Genomic DNA, 20,888 nt, shown 5'->3' with positions numbered 1-20,888 from the left:
AGAGATATCGGACGATACGACTCACCTATGTTAGCTGGTTTCCCAGGCTTTAGTAGCGGGACCACCTTGGCCATTTTCCATTTCTCAGGTATGACAGAGGTGGAAAGAGACAGGTTGAAAACATGCGCTAAATATTTGAAACCCTCTTTCCCTAGGCTGTTAAGCATCGGCATGGCTATGCCGTCTGGGCCCACTGCTTTGGATGGTTTAGCACGACCAATGGCGTCCTCAACCTCTTTAGCGGTGATGGTGATTGGTGACGTGCTGAATTTGTGTTTATGTGCGTGTCTATTGGCTCTCCGTCTATCTTTGTCGACCGTAGGATGCATTATATATTGTCGGCAGAAAGCGCTCGCGCATTTTTTCGCGTCCGACAGCACTTTGTCGCCAAAGGTGATGTAAACTTTGTCTTTGTTCAGTCGGATTCGATATGGAATTTACGGTGGACCAAAGTTTACCCACCCCGGTAGAAAGGTTACAACCTCTTAGGTGCTCCTCCCATTTCGCCCGCTTGTGTTCATCCACAAGCAATTTGATGCGTTGGTTTGTATCCATTAGTTGGGGGTCGCCTGAATCAAGCTGTCTTATAAGGTCACGTTCTCTCGCTAAGTTTGCGGCCTCCACCGGGAAGTGGGGCCGGATTTCGGGAATTCTCCCGGCGGGAATGAAATGTGCCGAGGCGGATTCAATGACCTTACGGAAGGCACGCTCCCCTTGGTGGGCATCAGTCGGGATAGGGAGGGCAGCAAAGCGGTTGTCTGTAAAGGATTTATATTCTTCCCACTTTCCTTTATTGAAGTTTATGAAAGTGCGTTTTTCAGCGACGATGAAGTCGGCGGTACGCTCAAGCGAAATAAGTATGGGCAGGTGGTCGGATGCCAATGTTACCATCGGCTGCCAGATGACGCAGTTTACGAGTTCTGCGCTCACGATTGAGATATCTGGCGAGCTGTGACAGCTTCCTACCATACGTGTGGGGGCGTCTCCGTTTATTGTGCAGAACGTCGTTTCTTTTATCATCTCACCCCTACTGTCCGCCCGCAAGTTTGAATGCCATAGATCATGATGGGCATTGAAATCGCCTAAGATAATGCGATTGTTGCCAGTTAGCAAGGCCCTGATATTAGGGCGGTATCCACTGGGGCAACAGGTGGCAGGAGGGATGTAGATGTTGATGATTTCTAGGTTTGCATCGCCTGACCGGACCGATAGGCGTTGACGTTCTAGGACATTGTCCCTGCGGTCGATGCCAGGATCAAATATATAATATTGCACAGAGTGGTGTATGATAAACGCGAGACCGCCTCCATTTCCGCTCTCGCGGTTTTTCCTGTGGACATTATACCCAGAGCAGGTCTGCAACGCAGATCTTGCTGAGTTTAGTCTCTTGAATCGCAGCAATGCGGATGTTGTGCTGCTTCATGAAATCGACTATCTCCGTAGTCTTCCCAGTTAGTCCATTACAATTTAATTGCAGAATTCTGAAATGCATAAGGGGAGACGCCGTCACTCTGGGGGTAAGTGACGGGTGACTACGCCTGGGTTGTGGAAGGCCAGGGCGCAATTGTTGTTGTGGCCCTGGGACTGGGCGTCCTTGGGCAAGCATTGGGGTACCCGGATGATTTCTGTTTGCGACCTGGCAACATGGGCGATGAAACCCGTCGGGGGTTTGCCGTCGCGGAGACCAGAACATCTAGGAAAGTGGCACCACCCTAGGCAGGAGCTGCATTGGGCGGATGTCGCGAACCTATATATTCTGTGCTGGCAGACGGTGCAAACGGAGGTAGGGACTAAGAGTCTGTTTCCCTGACCTGCACGATTGCTGCCGGAAAAGAGGGGGGAGAAGACGGGGGCAGGGGGTGATTATCAGCATTGCTACCAACTCTACTACGAAGGTAGTAGTTATGAGTGGTATCAGTTGTGTGAGTTGTTGGCGCCGTGGGGCGCGAGCAGCAGCAGGTACTTGTTGTGGCTTGCTGAGCAGCGGGGCTGCTGGAAGGTAGTGGGGGGGGGGGGGGGCGCTTAGGCGTAGACTACGGGACGCCCTTGGGCGTGAACAGCAAGGAGCTACAAAAGATTTATAAAAGTTACGTTGACGTCGGGTTTTGGGATCAAGCCCAGAACAACCTGTCCGATGCAACCATCCCTTGCACGAGACACACTGAACAGAGTAAGACCGTCCTAAAAAGATTCTTTCCCGGCAGATGCAGCAAAACCATTTCTCAGGACCGGAGTCAGGAGACGGACCCGGGTTGGTTTCGATGCCTTCCCGGAGTAAGAGACTATGGAGCAGTCCTGCTGCAAGGAGCTGCTGGGAGGATGACAATTTGTGGGAGGGACGAAACAAATTAAATGGGGTCACACTGAAATGACAGTCCTTGGTCGGGAAAAATCTCGAGTCGCTCCGGTACATAGAACCGACTGCCTTGGGAAGCGAACTGAGTATCTTAATATTCCACATCGTCAAAGGATGACGAGCTGAATTGATTTAGTAATGCTCATTTGTCCGCCTGTTTGACCGCAACATAGTCGCTAACTTTTTGAAATATCTTGATGAAATTTGGTAAGCTGATATATTTTTAAGTTCCATGAGACATTTTTTTTTTTTTTTTTTTGTTTTAATACCCAACGGATTAAACCCTCCAAAGCCCGCCCGACCGGCGCGAGGGGCGCATCCGCATGACGCACGGATTGGTTATTGCCGAGTTGTTGATAGGTGGAGGTTTGTTAAGCGTCGAGATATAAAACTGCTCAGCTACAGAAAAAAAAATCATCAGCTGAGTACTATACATAACAGTTAGAAATTACATAGAAATTATACATATATATACTACATTGTTAAATAAGTGAACATTTTTAATTTATTTGATTTTTTTTTTTTTTGTTAAGAGTTAAGATAGGATAAGACAGTTTTCTCTATGGTAAAAAGTGAATCCGTTATATCAAATGAATTAGAATGAGTGTTAAAATCATGACACAAACACCGAAAAGATTCATTTAATTCGAAATTAGTTCTACACTGCCTCAAAAGAAGAGGTTTGTAATATCTTGACACCCGTGATGGGACGTTGAAGTTTACTTCGTTTAAAAGAATTGGACTAGAAATCAGTCCATTCAGGAGTTTAGCCATAAATATAACGCCTAGCATTTCTCTACGACTTGCAAGAATTGGAAGATTGATAAGCTTTAACCGACTAGTGTAAGGTGGAAGATTATACGCAGAGTCCCACTGAAAATTCCTTAAAGAGAAAAGTAGAAATACAATTAAGTCTATCTGCATGAACTCGATATTGTGGATTCCAGACTATTGATCCGTATTCTAGTATCGGTCTAACTAAGGTGATGGAAAGGGCTTTAGTTACATAAGGGTCACTAAATTCTTTGGACCACCGTTTCACGTATGAAAGAACACCTCTAGCCTTATTGACAGTAGCATTAATATGAAGGTTGAAACTAAGTTTAGCATCTATCGTGACTCCCAAGTCCTCAAAATAGTTTACTGATAGAAGACAAAAATTATTAATTACGTAAGAGGCTGCTGGCAAAGATCTTCGAGATAGGCACATGAATTTGCATTTATTGAGGTTCAGCGGCATTGAATTTACGTTGCACCAAGTAACTAGGCAGTTTAAATCCGCTTGAAGCAAGGGACGTTCTTCGATAAACGCACAAGACCTAAAAAGTTTTACATCATCAGCATACATTAAGATTTTGGAATATTTTATAGTGGTACAGATATCATTAATAAATAGCAAGAACAGAATTGGACCAAGGTGGCTGCCTTGTGGGACGCCAGAGGGAACATCGATGACATTTGAAAAAGTATTTTTAAAAATAACTTTTTGCGTTCGACCGCAGAGATACGACGAGATCCACTGGGTGAGACCAGGTTGGAAGCCAAGCCGATCCAGCTTGTAGATAAGTAAGGAGTGGGATACTTTGTCAAATGCTTTACTGAAATCAGTATAAATAACATCTGTGTGAAGATTTTCTCTAAATCCCTTAGAAACATGAGTTGTGAATTCAAGTAGATTAGTAATGGTAGATTTGCCTTTACAGAATCCGTGTTGCGGTTCTGCAATCAAAGTAGAAATGGAAAATGTTAGCTGATTGGTAACGATAGCTTCAAACAACTTTGGGATGGCCGACAACTTTGCTATTCCTCGATAGTTCTCTACACACGACCTACTACCACTTTTGTGAAGGGGTATGAGAAAAGATTCCTTCCAAGCAGAAGGAAAGACTCCACTTTTTAGGGGCATATTGCATAAATCAGTTAGAGGCTGATAAATGTGTTCAGCGCATTTTTTAAGAAAACAAGTGGGAATTAAATCAGGACCGTACTTGTAAGATTCTTTCAAAGACGTTAAATATGAAAAAAACTTCATCCGGATATATTTCTGGAATATTAATGGTGTTAAGCAGGCATGCTTAACGAACGAAACGATATCATTTCGTTACGATAATCAACGCTAATAAACGAAACGAAGTCACTTCGTTTCGTTTATTAACGTTAAGATCGTCAAATTAACGTTAATTAACGTTAACGTTAAACGTTAACGAAATGATATCGTTTCGTTCGTTAAGCATGCCTGGTGTTAAGTGAGTTAAGCTGAAATGGATATTCATTTGAAAAAGTATTAAATTCACTGGAATAGTTGGACTTGAAAAATTGTGCAAAGAAGTTAGCAATATCTTGATCGTCGCTAGACAAATCACCCTGGTATTTTAAAGCAGAGGGAAACCCTTTAACCCTACGTTTAGAGTTCACGAATTTATAGAAAGCTTTCGGATTGCAAGTTATTTCCCTTTTCATCTTACAGATGTACGTATTATAGCACTTTTTGTTTAATTCAAAATATTTATGACGCAAAATAGAGTAATGCAAGTAATCGGAGTGAGAGCCCGACCTTTTGTATAATTTGTAGAAACGAGATTTTCTGTTTTTTAAGGACATCAGCTCTTTAGTGAATCATATTTGGACTGATTCGGTAGACACACGTTTTCGCTTAGGTACGTGTTTTTCCAAAATACCGTAAATGGTGGTATAAAACTCAGAAACATTTTTGTCAATATCTACACCATATTTGAGCCAAGCCACTGTAGATAAAGTTTGATTAAGTTTACTAAAATTAGCCTTCGCGAATTGAAATCTGAAACTAGAGTCGTATTTAGTAGCAATGCTACTCGGAGAATTTCTTTCGAATTCGTATGCTATTTCCAGGGAAGGATGGTAAGGGTCTTCAGGTACAGTAAGAGGTTTACCCCGGCTTAGAGTACATTTTGATGTATCATCGACAAATACCAAATCAAGGGTCCTCCCGAACATGTTAGGAATTATATTTATCTGTTTAAGGCAAAGTTCAGTTATTTCGGCTAAACATTCGTTGTTGGACAGGTTAGAAGAAATAGGTACAATATTCTGATCAGATATGGTCCATAATACATGCGGGAGATTAAAGTCACCCAGGACTATCATCTAATCAATGGGCTTCATCAATGAATTAACACTTTTGAGCAGGGAAATATGATAAGTCGAAACATATCAGATCGGAACACTAGAGAATGTATCACCGTTCAAACGGTTATGACCCTCCAACAAGGTGCGCCAGTCATTTCAACGCTGCACCAATTGGTCAAACAAATATAATTTGAATAATTTTCCACCTGGTCCCTGCAGCGGAGTAGCGAATGCCCTCTTCCTCCGTCCCATTGGTGGGTTCCGATAAAATATATTTTCTTAGCCGGAGCATCAACTTTCACTCGCATAACATGACCTGGCCAGCGTAGCCGCTGTGTTTTAATTCGCTGGACTACGATGGTATTTGCATAAAGCTCCTACAGCTCATCATTAAATCTTCCGCCGCCTCGATCGTCTGTTAATCATTCGAAAAACTTTTCACTCAAACACTTGCAAAGCCGTTTCATCTGATGTTGTCATGGTCCATGCTTCTGCTCAATGTAGCATGGCGGGTACGGTAAGGGACTTGCAGAGCATGATTTTGATTTTACTTTTCAATTGCCTACTTAATTGGCGCTTAAACGTTTTAACGGTTATAGCCCTCCAACCAGGCGTGCAAGTCGCTTCATAAGCTGAGTCAACTGGCGCCAATTGGTCACACCAAGTAAGTTCATATTGTTTTCTACTTGGTTCCTCCAATGGAGTAGGAGCCGCCCTCTTCCTCTGTTCTATAGGCGGGTAAAAAAAAAAAAAAATACTTTCTTAGTCGAAGCATCACCTTTAATTCGCATAACATGGTCTAGTCAGCGTAGCCCTTGCATTTTAATTCGTTTGATTATATTGATGTCTGCGTAAAGCTCGTAAAGATTATCGTTAAATCATCTTCAATTCTCGCCATCGCAAGCGCAATATCGCTATGATCCATGCTTACGCAACATATAGAAGAACGATAACTCTTTTCTTTCCGGGTTGTTTTTGGTTTTCCTAGTTTGATCCTTTGTGAGTCCATAGAAAGTCTCTGAGCCATTCAACGAATATTCATTATCTTCATATCCCTAATGCCCGTGAACCTAACCTAACAAACCTTTAATTTTGCTTCCGATCATTTAGGACTTGAACGCATTCATCCACTAGCTTAGAAGCAGTTGTGCAAAATTTCACAAAATTTCAAGCCAGCCAAAGATGTCTGGCTGTCCGACATGATGAGGATACTTATGGAAAATAAGGGTCTTCTACAGCAAACTTTTTTTCCTTGATTTCTCTCTGAAAAATAGAGGGGTTGCATCCAATTGGTACCAATTTCTTAAATTTTGGCCTATATATCCCATCTCCGGTTTTTTCATTATTAAATTTCGATATATCCGTGAACTAGAACTCTGAGTCAGGGTCAGTATATGTTGCTGAAATCAACTTAAGAAAGAAAGAAAAATTGTGGCCTACATTTTTCAGTAGAGAAAATGCCATGGTATAGAGTTGATGTATTTTGCTACCATAACATTGCTTTTAAGTTCAAGTACCGTGTACTTAGGCAAACTTTTTTCTCAACGGATCTAGCACTTTTCAAAAATTGAGTATCTCTACCATGAGTACTTCAGAAAATTCTTACCTGCCTTGCTAATATCGTTCAGAGTCGAAATAACATAAGTATTTGTAGAAAGACGCTTGGCTTAAATCTGTCGTTCAAAATTATTTTCATTAAAATTATTAATATACAAAATTACTATGTTTTCTAATTCGTTCTTCATAAATCATACCGCAGTCGACTTTTTGCCCATATGTACAGTTTTACGTTAAAAGTTTCATCAACCCATACGTTTTAGAGTTCTATTATTAAGTCAGGTGTACACTGATATATTTATATATATTGTTACTGCGGTAAGGGAGGAGGTCCTGTAGTAGAAGGTTAGTAGAAAACTAAAGATCGGATATCGAGGTGGAGGGTTCTCAACACACTTCTTCTCTAATCACCGATATATTCAGGTGTCAGTGAACGAAGAACGTTCTGATAAAATATCTTTTAGGAACGCTAAAAGTACTAACTGAGACTTGTATTGTAGGAAGCTGGGAGAGCTATTGCCTGCGGCGCCTACCATTAGTTCGGACCTATCCGAATCTGAGATAGACGTTCTGGTGGAAAACTTGACCTCGGCAAGCAATAGCGCCTTTCAACTCTTCTGCCCATTGAAAACATACAGGGGGAAGGGCAAGACGCCCTGGTGGTCTGATTCTCTTGACGACCTAAGAGCGTCCTGTAGGCGGCTTTTTAACAGAGCCAAGAGGAGTAAACTACCCTACCACCGGACTTGGAGTTCTATAAGGTGAGCCTGGGGATTCATAAAAATGAAATAAGGATAGCCAAGCTAGATTCATGGCGAAGCTTCTATGAAAACGTCGAAGGCTGCAATGAATCCGGGAGGCTTTGAAAAATATTCTCTAGGAATTCCGCCCCTCTGGGGTATTTGAGAGATGATGGTGGGGACTGAATGATGAGTAGCGAGGAGTTCCTAAAGCTTTTACTGGACAATCATTTTCCCGATGTCCCAATTGCGCAGGAATCTTCGCTTGCATGGTCGGCGGTCGTTGGCCATGCAGAAATGCCTGCCATTCCACTACGGCTATGTCAAATAACCTGGCCTATAGGCTCGTTCAAGCCCTATAACTCTACGGGCCCGGATGGCATCAATCCTGCGCAACTTCAAAATTCTTTAGGGATTTCCTGCCGATGGTTGGCCATCATCTACGTTAACTGCCTCAGGCTTAATTATATCCTGAAGTCTTGGCACACGGTCATTTTCATTCCGAAGGCCGGCAGAAGCTCGCATGTATCACCTAAGGATTTCAGGCCTATCGGTCTCTCGCCGTTTCTTCTTAAGACGTTTGAGCGGTTGATTGACCTGTACCTACGGGAAAGGATTCCTCGGGGGTTACTATTGGCTTCACAGCATGCCTACTGCAAGGGCAGGTCGGCGGAAATGGCTTTCCGTTCGATTGTAAAGCAAATAGAGGGGTCCCTAGAACACAAAGAGTTTGCTCTGTGTGCCTTTCTAGACATCGAGGGGGCTTTTAAAAATGTCTAACCGGGGGCAATCGAAAGAGCTCTGGTGGGTTTAGGAGTCGATTGTGGATTGGCGGTCAACCCGGGAAAAACGGAATTGGTTCTTTTTACAAGGAGATATAAGATGTCCGATTACGGAACTTCCTCGACTGGAGGGTTACCGTTGGTACTTTCTGATAGGGTTAAATATTTGGGGATTATTTTGGACTAGAAACTGTCCTGGATACCCAATGTGTAAGATAGGGGCAGGAAGGCCGTGGTTGCCTTATACTGCTGCAGGGGGGATATCGGAAAGAGATGGGGACTCTCGCCAGGAGTGGTACACTGGCTTTATGAGATGGTGTCGAAATGATTCTACTCTATGGGGCGCTGGTCTGGCGGAAAACACTGGACACGGCGACCACCTCCAAATTTTAGTGTCAGTGCAACGGACGGCGCTGATCGGTATCAGTGGAACCCTTAGAATAACACCTACCTTGGCACTGCATGTCATGCTGAACATATGTTCATCCAGTAGATATTGCGGGAAAGGCAGCCGCGGCTCGGTCGTTGGAAAGGCTTCGTGATATAGGCTATGGGCTTTCTGACTTCGGACACTCTAGCTTTCTTACTATTATCGACTGTGTCACGGACAGGACGGACTATTGTATGCCGATAACTGCTCTCTATACAACAATTTGTTAGCCCGCATCGGTACAACTGAAACGGATGAAGACGGCAGTAGAGATCTCTGGTTTCCGCTGACCACCTGTGGTTTGCTCCTCCATAGCTGGGCCTCGGGTCAGCTCAGCAAACGTTGGGCGGATACCACCAGTTGCAGGATAGCAAGATCTTTCTACCCGAAAGTGGATGGCAGGAGGTATGCCGAAGTACTTGGGTTCACTAAGGCTCACCTATCAATGGTCATTAGCGTTTTCATAGGGCACTGCCCCATGGGTATCCATGCGGTATGTGTCAATATACTGGAAACTCTGTCTTGTTGCTGCTTTCGGAACTTTATCGTTGCTACCCAACGATTCTCTAAGTAGCTATATCTACGTCACCGTTTTTTATTGTACGTGGTATCACAACTGGCCTTCATGTTGTCCACGTGAGCTTCCTTATCAGGTCAGCTATTTTTTTTTTTTTTTTTTGAAAAGCTCGGTAAAAATGCTGCAAGAATCATCAAAACTCTTTTTTGTACATTGAAATTTGGTAGCCTAAATATTTATTGAAAAAAATCGCAAGCAAACATTTCGACATTGCGTAATCGCAATCCGTTCATATTTCGGTCACTCCTTTTGCCAATGGTAATGTACCCTACAATTGCAATATTTTTGCCAACTTTGGGGCGGTTCTTTGTTTTTTGAATGGTAACATTTGATGTGGTAAGCCCCATATATGAGTACGGATACATGCATACAATTTCCTATGAAATCCGTATATTATTATTGAAAATAGTCGAAATACGAAAATACAAATTCTTCTTTTTTTAAGGAAATTTCTGAATGTTGGCAAATCTAAAAACTGTATAATACATTTAGGAATATTCCCAGATGGAAAACCTATGCCGATGCCAAAACACCTTGGTCATGAGGGCGTGAGGAGCCTAGGACATTTTTTCTACTTGTCATTAAAAGCCTTTGCAATACCAGAGTAACGGATAATGGGAAACATAAAACCACTACCAAAGACCGGAATCCCAGCCAGTACCTACCGATTTTATGACTTTGGTCAGTAACTAAAACGTTTAAAGTCATTATGATTCCCTCAATTAAATGAAATTCTTCGGTTATCCAGCCATCAGCATGACTTCCGTAAAGTGCATATCACTACCACCGTTCTGCTTCTTGAGCTGTAATTTGGCAGTCGTTCAAGATATCATGATGAAATTTGGCAGGAACGTTACTCCTATTACTATATGTGTGCTGAGTAAAAATTAGCAAAATCAGATGACGAACACGCCCACTTAAAAAACAATTTTTAAAGTAAAATTTTAACAAAAAATTGAATATCTTTACAGTACATAAGTAAATTATGTCAAAATTCAACTCCAGTAATAATATGGTGCAACAAAATACAAAAATAAAAGAAAATTTCAAAATGGCCGTGGATCTGCCCTTTTTAAACGGTTTTATTTAGATTGATTTGACAGGCTGCACGGCTGGCCGGCCAGCGCGAATTTTGTAATTAAAATTTAAGTAACTTCCCGATAAGCTACAAGCTTGAAATTTGGAATATAGTTCAGAACCCGATGACAATTCAATAATAAGAAAACAAAATAATCGCCGCTAGGTGTCTCATGGATCGATATATTCACAAAAATCGTATTTGTGGTCCGATTAGGCTCATATTTGGAACACATAATACATACAAGAATAGAAACCGACCTATGAAAAAAATCGCCGCTAGGTGGAGCAAGGATCAACATATTCACAAAAATCGTATTTGTGGTCCGATTAGGCTCATATTTGGAACACATAATACATACAAGAATAGAAAGCGACCTATGACAAAAAATCGCCGCTAGGTGGTGCATGGATCGAGATATTCACAAAAATCGTATTTGTGTTCCGATTTGGCTCATATTTGGAACACATAATACATACATGAATAGAAAGCGACCTATGAAAAAAATCGCCGTTAGGTGGAGCAAGGATCAAGATATTCACAAAAATCGTATTTGTGGTCCGATTTGGTTCATATTTTGAAATCATATTATACATACAGAAATAGTAACCGCTTTAGTAAAAAAAATTCACGCTAGGTGTCGCAAAAATTGAGATATTCAAAAACCTCGTACTTGTCTGTCCGATTTGGCTCTTTGAACAAATATTATACACAGTCCAGTAGAACTGACATCAAAATACTTTGGAGCACATAAGTTCAAATTTTGTTAGTAAAATTTTATTACAAAAATTCATTTGCCGGTACAAGTAACGTCAGAATACTTCGGAGCACATAAATTAAAATTTTGCTAGTGAAATTTCAGTATAATAAAATAAATAAAAAAAAATAATTTAAGTTAAACGGTTTTACTGAAAGCAATACTTACATTAAGTAGTAATAATACTAAAAGGTAAAAAATAATTAGGTAGGTCATAGGTACTAGTCATCACACTCCTCATCAATCTAGGGCGTTGATCAGACAATTAAATAAAAGCGTAGCTATATTTTATTAAAATAATTTGTTAAAAATAAACGATTGTGGGCACACATTTGCACTGCGGAACACTAGATGACAGTGCAAGCTGTACGTTTTAATTGGTTTACAGCTGATTTCTGTTGATATTTGACAAGAGACTTTTATATACATACATACATACAACGTTCATAAAACATTCGTACATAAAACTTTCATAATTTTGATGGTGGCATCGTAGCCGCTTATAAGCAAATAAGAACAGCTGATTTATGTTGATTTTTGATTGAAGTATAAGTTAAATACCAACATGGTAAGTTGATAAATTTGTATTTTGCGTGAAACCGATTTATTTATTTGGGACGAAGTATCTATGGTTCCTAAAGATGCAATTACCATTCTTGACAAACTTTTAAAAGACATCATGAATGTTAATTTGCCATTTGGAGGAAAAATATTTGTATTTGGAGGTGATTTTAGACAAGTTCTTCCCGTTGGTTGACATGCGATCAGAACTTCAATTATTGAAAATTGTATAAAACGCCCACCGTTGTGGGCAAAAGTAAAAATGTGACCATGAGTTTAAAAACTGGTTGCTCAAACTAGGAAATGGTGACTTAGAAATTCAATCAAATATATCCGAAGATACGATTAAGATACCTCGAAAATGCTACATTGATCATAATAACCTCACTGCTAAAGCCTTTGGAACAAATGAAATAAATGACAGAAGCATATCTAATTTTCATTCAACAGCTATTTTATGTCCAAAAAATGACAATTGCTCCACTTTTAATGAGTTTATTGTATGTAATTTATTGTCAGGTAAGAGTAGAGTGTATCTAAGTGGCGATATAGTTGAGAAAGATGAAACTCATAATGTTCAATGTTATCCAACTGCGTTTTTTAATCCCCTAAATCCTTGCCTCCCCATAAACTTCTTCTGAAGAAAAATGCAATCGTAATGCTGCTTCGTAACCTTAATGCCAAAGCAGGACTTATAAATGGTGCAAGGTTAGTCGTCATTCATTTAGGCGAGAACACAATCACGGTCAAATTAATCGACTCGGGAAAGATAGCAATTATAGCTCGAATTAAACTTACCATGTCAGATCCAACTGTACCTTTCCAGATGACAAGAAAATAGTTTCCGTTAAAAGTAGCTTTCGCTATGACAATTAATGAAGCACAAGGTCAAACCTTTGACAAAGCTGGCTTGTATTTGCCTAGCCCTGTATTTTCGCACGGGCAATTATATGTAGCTTTTTCTAGAGTAATGCCAATTTCACAGAGAGGCTTAATTAGTCAAGTTCTCTACATTAAAGGCCTAATTTAACTCAATCTTCCATAAAAAATACAAATTTTTAATTATCTCATTATTGCTTAATTGAATGCCTAATCTAGTGAAAAATCCAGTCGGTTTTGCTTGGTGCTTCGAATTTCATTGTCAATGCAGCCAATGACAATCAAAAATGAATTATTTTCAATAATTTACAAAAAAGAGAAAAACACGAAAAATTTCAAAACTTAATATTCGCTGCATTTGCTGTAAAAGATAATATGGCTTTTTCGAAAATTGGCATATATTTGGTTACGTGCAACATCTATGGGTAGTTGCGCATGCATTTTTTGTAAAAACGAAATATTTTTTGGGGCTGCTGACAGATGTGCCCTTAATGAAGCAAAAGGCCCTGTATGAAAAGGTAATTTTAATTATTTCATTAAATAGAAATCTGATTCGGTTAAGTTTCTGTGTGAAAACGGTATAAGACGATTTGAGGATATTACCCTTTCAGTGCAAGAAAAATTAAAAAAAAAAAATATATTTTATTTTCACGTTTAATATTGTATTCAAAGAAGTATTGTAAAAATATTTAATTATATATGTATGTAGCTAGAATCTTTAATATCAATGTGTAACATGTGCGGTTCCAGGGGGTGGGGGGACTTTTAGGGGAGTATTTCTCTCATTCATTCTCATTTTTAATTTTCATTGCTTTTTTACGTTATTATTATATATATTTAAAAAAAAAACCACCTTAGAGACCAGCTAGGAAAATAATTATTGCACACGAATTTGCCGTAAATTTGCTGTAGATAAGTGGCATATTTTATAAATTCGAAAAAGAAAATTCAAATTTTTTATGGTGCATCCAAGGCGAATCCATACAACGTGGTGGCAAAGCGAATTCAACCAAATCGCCTTGCAGAAGAATGTCAAGTCAAAATAAAATGTTCATTGATTTCGATTAACTGACATGTTGCAGTACAAGGCGTTGTATGGAAAATTATCAAGAAGAAGCAATCAGCTGTTCGGATAACACCACCTTACTGAATTCGCCTTGGTGCACCGTATGGTAAGTGGCTTATTTTATAAAAATATATAGGCGCATAGTCAAAATAAAATAGGTTTTAAATTTAGTTACTGCTTTTTGATATAATTTTCTATGAGCTATCTGTCAAAAAATCTGCAGCTAAATATAAAATCTATTTTATTTTGACTATGACTATGCGCCATAGTCTTTGCATGTTCCTTCATATACCATTCCAATAATGCCGCTTAAAATATGAGTTACATATGTACGTCTTAGCAGCAACTTTATGATGACATGTGCATCACTTACGAAAGATTTTTGTATTTGAGTTAGGTAGAAAGCTATGCAAATTTTCTGCATTATGCCTGCTATGGTTTCTATGCTCAAAAGAGTGTGTCACGATGGAGCATCCGTAACGCGGTAAACACCCATACGCTAAGATAAATAGAAAAGAAACAGTAGCGATCGTTTTCACCTTTTGATGCAACAGTTAAGGGTAAAAACGCTGATGCCAATGTCTAGTATTGTACATTTGTGCAAATATTAAACAGACACAAAAAACGCCTGCGGTAGCGAAGATAGTGGAATAGCCACTATGGCGCCGTCTGTCTGTATTCTACAAACGTCTGTCTGTTTTGTTATGTATATGCATATGCTTCGTACAGAGTCCTTGGAATGTGTGGTAATTCCCACGCAGTTGACAAGAGCTGAACAGCCTTTGGTGCAAGTAATAAGGCCATAAAAACAGACGCCGACGCCGCACAGTGGAGCGAAATTGAAAATTTGGGACTTAGGGCTTTAAATGTACATTTTCGTATTCTGTGATCTTTTTCCATAATTTATTTGTATATAACATTTTTTCGTAGAACCTAATTTAAAAAAGTAATGACACTTTTAGTAACCGGGTTTCATATCGACATACCCTAACGAGCATATAAGTGTACTTACTTAATTGCCGCTTAACCGTCTAAACGGTTATGGCCGTCCAACAAAGCGCGTCAGTCGCTCCTTCGGTCCGCCAACCGGCGCCAATTGGTCACACCAAGGGAGTTTAAATCGTTTTCCACCTGGTCCTTCCAACGGAGTGGGGGCCGCCCTCTACCTCTGCTTCCATAGGCGGGTTCCGATAGAAACACTTTTTGGCCGGAGCATCATCTTTCATTCGCATAACATGGCCTAGCCAGCGCAGCCGCTGCGTTTTAATTCGCTGGACTATGTTGATGTCTGCGTATAGCTCGTAGAGCTCATCATTAAATCTTCTTCGGTACTCGCCATCGCCAACTCGTAGAGGTCCATAAATCTTTCGAAGAACTTTTCTCTCGAACACTCCCAAAGCCGCTTCATCTGCTGTTGTCATGGTCCATGCATATGTGTACATCTAGGTATTTTTTCCAATTTCCAACAATTTTGGCTTCACTAAAATAATGTTTACTATTCAGACAGGTTTATTGGTAGACGTGGTAAAGCAAGGTAAAATTTTTAAGCGGGGTGACCGATAAGAAAACAAATTTTTTACTTTTATTGAATAAATGAGAAGTTAATATTGGTTAAAATTTTTTTATTATTATCTTACAAGATATGTACATACATAGGTTATTCAGTAATATTTATAATGGAAATTATAGGTTTATGGTAACTGAAATAGGAAGCATACGTTGGAGACTTGATATCTTCTAAATATCTTGAAAATACCGCGTCAATGGTGGTTCCAATGGCATTATTGGAATGGTATATGAAGCTGCAGATTTTTTGACAGATAGCTCATAGAAAATTATATCAAAAAGCAGTAACTAAATTTAAAACCTATTTTATTTTGACAATGCACCTATATATTTTTATAAAATAAGCCACTTACCATACGGTGCACCAAGGCGAATTCAGTAAGGTGGTGTTATCCGAACAGCTGATTGCTTCTTCTTGATAATTTTCCATACAACGCCTTGTACTGCAACATGTCAGTTAATCGAAATCAATGAACATTTTCTTTTGACTTGACATTCTTCTGCACGGCGATTTGGTTGAATTCGCTTTGCCACCACCTTGTATGGATTCGCCTTGGGTGCACCATAAAAAAATTTGAATTTTCTTTTTCGAATTTATAAAATATGCCACTTATCTACAGCAAATTTACGGCAAATTCGTGTGCAAGAATTATTTTCTTATCTGGTCTCTAAGGTGGTTTTCTGAGGGTGGCACGCTAACTTCACGTGAATTTGGCGGTGCACCATAAAAAAAATTTGAATTTTTTTCTCGAATTTATAAAATATGCCACTTATCTACGGCAAATTAACGGCAAATTCGTGTGCAATAATTATTTTCCTAGCTGGTCTCTAAGGTGGTTTTCTGAGGGTGGAACACTAACTTCACGTGAAGTTGGAGTGCCACCCTGTATTTTCTAAAATATGGCCACGGCAAATTTTTTTGTTTCACGGATAAATTACCGCAAATTCACGGCAATTTTCCCAATAGGTAATTTTTTCCACGTAAAAGTTGTCATGCCAACTTCAGAGAGGTGTTAAAAATGCCAGTTGCTAATATGGAAAAATTACAGAACTCATACTAGTTGGAATTTTTGGCAAACTAGTATTCTTTTAGTATAGAACTAAACTAGTTGGTTTGACTGCATGGCAGTAGATGGGAAAGCAACGTTCCTTATACCCGATTTATCGGTCACTAAGCAACAAATTGCCCAAAAATGAGTCTCGCTGTTATCAGCATTAAAGCTGTACAATTGAAACACTTATAGTTCTTAGAAAATTTATGAGCCGGCGTACTATGGGAATAAACCGATCAAATTTCTTGAAAATAAGAAATGATAAAAAATTGGCGAATCTTAAAATAGATTTTTGAGTAATTTCTCGTAGAGCTAGAGTCTTGAAAAAAAAGATAAAACCGTCACTGATGGCACAGGGATTTTAACTATTTTTCAGAAGTTGGAAATTTTGCGCACTAAGGAAAGGTGAGGCTGGCATCAATTTATTTAGAGATCTTTGGAAAAGCCAATCTGAGCATGTTGAAATTAGCTAAAAATATTTAAGTAACTTCTCATTTCGCTAGAAACTTTAAACCTTACGCTTAGATTTCCGCACCGTGACAATGCACAAAAAAAAAAAAAAGGACGTATGGCACTCGGGGACTGCCGCGGTAAAGCTATTGCATATTATCAACTTATGCAATTATAATATTTATGCAACATTTTGTTTTCTTTGATATTAATTCAAGTTTTGTTTTTGATATTAATTCAAGTCAAAATTTTTAAGCGGGGTGACCAATAAGAAAACAAATTGTTTACTTTTATTGAATAAATGAGAAGTTAATATTGGTTAAAAAATTTTTATTATTATCTTACAAGATATGTACATATATAGGTTATTCAGTAATATTTATAATGGAAATTATAGGTTTATGGTAACTGAAATAGGAAACATACGTTTGAGACTTGATATCCTCTAAATATCTTGAAAATACCGCGTCAATGGTGGTCCCATATTTTGTTGTGGATCGCTTTGGATCATTATTTATTTTCAAATTGAATTTTTCAAAAAGAAAACTTGTCAACCGCTCTGATTTTCTATCAGCGAAATTGATGTTGAAATCGCCGGCCAAGATAAGTGGAAATTTATTAGCATTTGTACCAAGTATTTTTGCCCCTTCTTCAGAGTACTCCAGTAAAGTGCGATGAATAAAATGCTCTACCTCGTCCAATTTTGGATTCAGAGAAATATAAATTGCTACCATGACAATGTGTAGACCATTTATAAGTTTGCATAAGCACGCACAAATATCTCCAACAAATGAGCACCTAAAATTAACATCGCTAACTTGTGCAATATTTATTTCAATATTCGGAGTCATAATATTAGTAATGTTATTGTTATTTTGGTAAATAGCTACACCACCCTTTGGAGCAGTATCTCGTTTGAATTGAACAATACATTTGAAATTATGTATTTCAATCGGATTATCACGCGTCATGCAAGTTTCGGTAAGAAGTAAGTCAATTATTTGTCTCGTAACTGAATCTTGTAAATCGTATTTGTGACTATTTAGACTTTGGAAATTGAGAGTAATTATTGAAATGCCATTTCTATTACTAATGAAATCTAAGACACTTTGAGCTATCGTCTGAACACTATTTAAAGACAGTCTTTTGAATTCTTGCAACAAAGATGCAGTCGATGCAGCTTGCTTTCGATTATGATAAAACTTAAATGCGGCATTATCGTTTTTTGTCGTGATATACAATTTTTCAATATTTGTCACCCGAGAGAGCGCAACATAAACGAGTTCCTGAGAATGAGCTTTACTATACTCATATACTATTTCGTCAAAAGTTCCACCTTGCGACTTATGTATAGTTAGAGCAAGAGCTGAAGCTAATGGAAAATGTTTGCGTTTGGCTATACATTTTCTATCCGATGTTAATGAAATATTTGCTGCTCGTAATTCAATGGGTGCCATCTACAGCGCAGTAGTGAAGATAAATGTATACCAAAGACAACAACCAATATTCGCATAAATAGATCCAATTTTATGTAATCGGCTAACACCGAAACTTTTGCTGTTATTAACAGATGTTGTTCCATGATTTTATGTACATATATCAGTTACGGTTTTTTTTTGATTCAGTCGCCACGCTCAAAGCTCGCGATAAAATCTATGCAATAGCTTAAAAAAAGAGGTAGGTGGCACACGGATCAAGATAATGAATTCATACAATTTTAAGAGTCTTGAGATGCCTTTCTAAGTAATTTGCCAGTGAGATAAAGACCTGAAACATTGAACAAAGCTCCGAGTTCTATAAAAATGTAATACCAAGAGAAAACTCCAATAGATGGAACAGGGATCGAAATATTTATAGATCTTTTGAAAATCTGTACTGAGTATGTGGCATCATGCGATCAAATTTTTAGTTAGTTTTCATAGAGTCGACACTAGAAACCCTAATAAGGCACCAAAACAATACAAAAATTTCAAAAATATCCAAAAGTTGGCACATTGAAAAATTCTTACGAAATGAGGAATTCTCGGCGATTTAAAGAGTTAAAATTTTGATCAAAGCTTACAATTCCGTTAAAATATTGTAACGAATTTACTTGCAAATCCTCTTATTTGCAATCTTCTGCTAAGTTCGTATCGCTAAACTGTTGAATAAATAACTCCAATATGTAATAATGCAAAATGGCCTTTATTCAAGTACTTCAGAATAACACTTGTACTTTGCAACGAATAGCTTACTTAATACCAAACTGATTGACAGCTCAAATGAAACTCTACTATTCAAAATAATACTGCTATAGCTCGCTAGATAGCGCTTAATCCAAATCTCAAATCAAACTGAATTACTTCTTACTCGCCTGCACCGCTTTTATAGTTTACGCTGCATACTTCTAGGCTCTTCGATTTCCAGAAGTTACTAGTTGTTTCGGCTACAAAATCGCCAGCCACAACTACGTGCACAAATTATTGCCCTCTCTTGTGACCACTCAGATAAGATATATGCATGTGTTTGTAGTTTACAGTCTCCCGCACGCACATAAGCGTATAAGTAAATTCATCGGTGTGTGACATCTCATCTCTCGCTGCCTTGTATGTAAATGTTGCTCGTCAGAATGTGTACATATGTGTAGACGCAATTATTGATTCGTTTATGTAGATACATAATGATTGAATTATTGATGTGAATTCACGTCACTGCTTAGCATCGGCCTGGAGATGGCAGCACTCCTCAGTTTTGCTAATATTCGTAACAATATATACTTAGTAAAAACAGAGGTAATAGATGTGGCAGCGTTCGGAATATTCACAGATTTCGGGAAGCACACTTCTGGGCATTTGGAATGTTGCGATCAACTTTTCCGTTATTTCACATTTAACTAGTAATATGAATCCTTCCTTAATCTTTGGATCAGTTTTTCAATAAATTCCTGGAAAGTTATATGATTGAATTTTTTCTAAATGTATTTCAGACGCAAGAGGGAGTGAAATACCTATCGCAAAAAGTTTCGCTATGGGGCGGGCAAAACCGTCTTACTGAAGGGAAGAAATGTACGATAAATTTTTAAGAGACTTACTATTGAGCTACAGCTTGAAAATTCACACATTGTTTAGAGAAAAGAAAGAAGGAAAAGGTCCACTAGGTGGCGAACCGGTCGAAGTAATTAACAAATGTATAACTTGGATTCTTTCGATCGGCTTTTGAGTAGGGGTAAGTTTAACACTTTATTTATATAAACAGATCAAACTGCAGGAGTGGAAGTGCTAAAATTTTGTTTTGTTTCTTTTAAGTATACTCAGTATGTATTTGTACATAAGGGTAGTATAACTTTGGTTGGATAACGGTTGTACGTAATGGCATACAGGAACCGAGATAGATTTACACTTCCTTATGTTACAATTATTAGGATCCAAAAAGATTTCGACTAAGCCATGTGCGTTCATCAGCCCGTCCGTTAACGTGATAACTTGAGCAAAAATTGATAAACTGTTCTAAGTTTTGTCACGACCTTATCTGAGCTCGAAATATATTGGTTTTGATGATGGATGTAATCAAGTTATAACCATGCTCAAATATTGAAAATATCGAAAAATGGGAAAATAGTGACAATGCATGCACAAACAGTCATATAGTGGTCAAATTTGACGAGATAAAATAAATAAATGAACACTGCCGAGGGCGACCCCCTTTAGACATTTTTTTTTTCTAATTGAAAACACTTTTTTCTAAAATTTCGATGTTGCTTTGCCCAGGGCGTGAAGCCAGGTTCTTCCGTGTGGTACGCAGAGCACGATACCATCACACCACGGCGGCCGACGAGATAGTTTGGTAAAATTTTGGAAAACAGGCGCAGAACTGAACACAGTGACCACATGACAACAGAAGATGACCTTTGGCTGTGGGAATGTTCGCGAGAAAAGTTCTTCGAAAGATCCATT

This window comes from Eurosta solidaginis, chromosome 4 (assembly GCF_040869045.1).
Source record: "Eurosta solidaginis isolate ZX-2024a chromosome 4, ASM4086904v1, whole genome shotgun sequence".
NCBI classification, from domain to species: Eukaryota; Metazoa; Arthropoda; class Insecta; order Diptera; family Tephritidae; genus Eurosta; species Eurosta solidaginis.
This window is presented reverse-complemented; position numbering follows the sequence as displayed.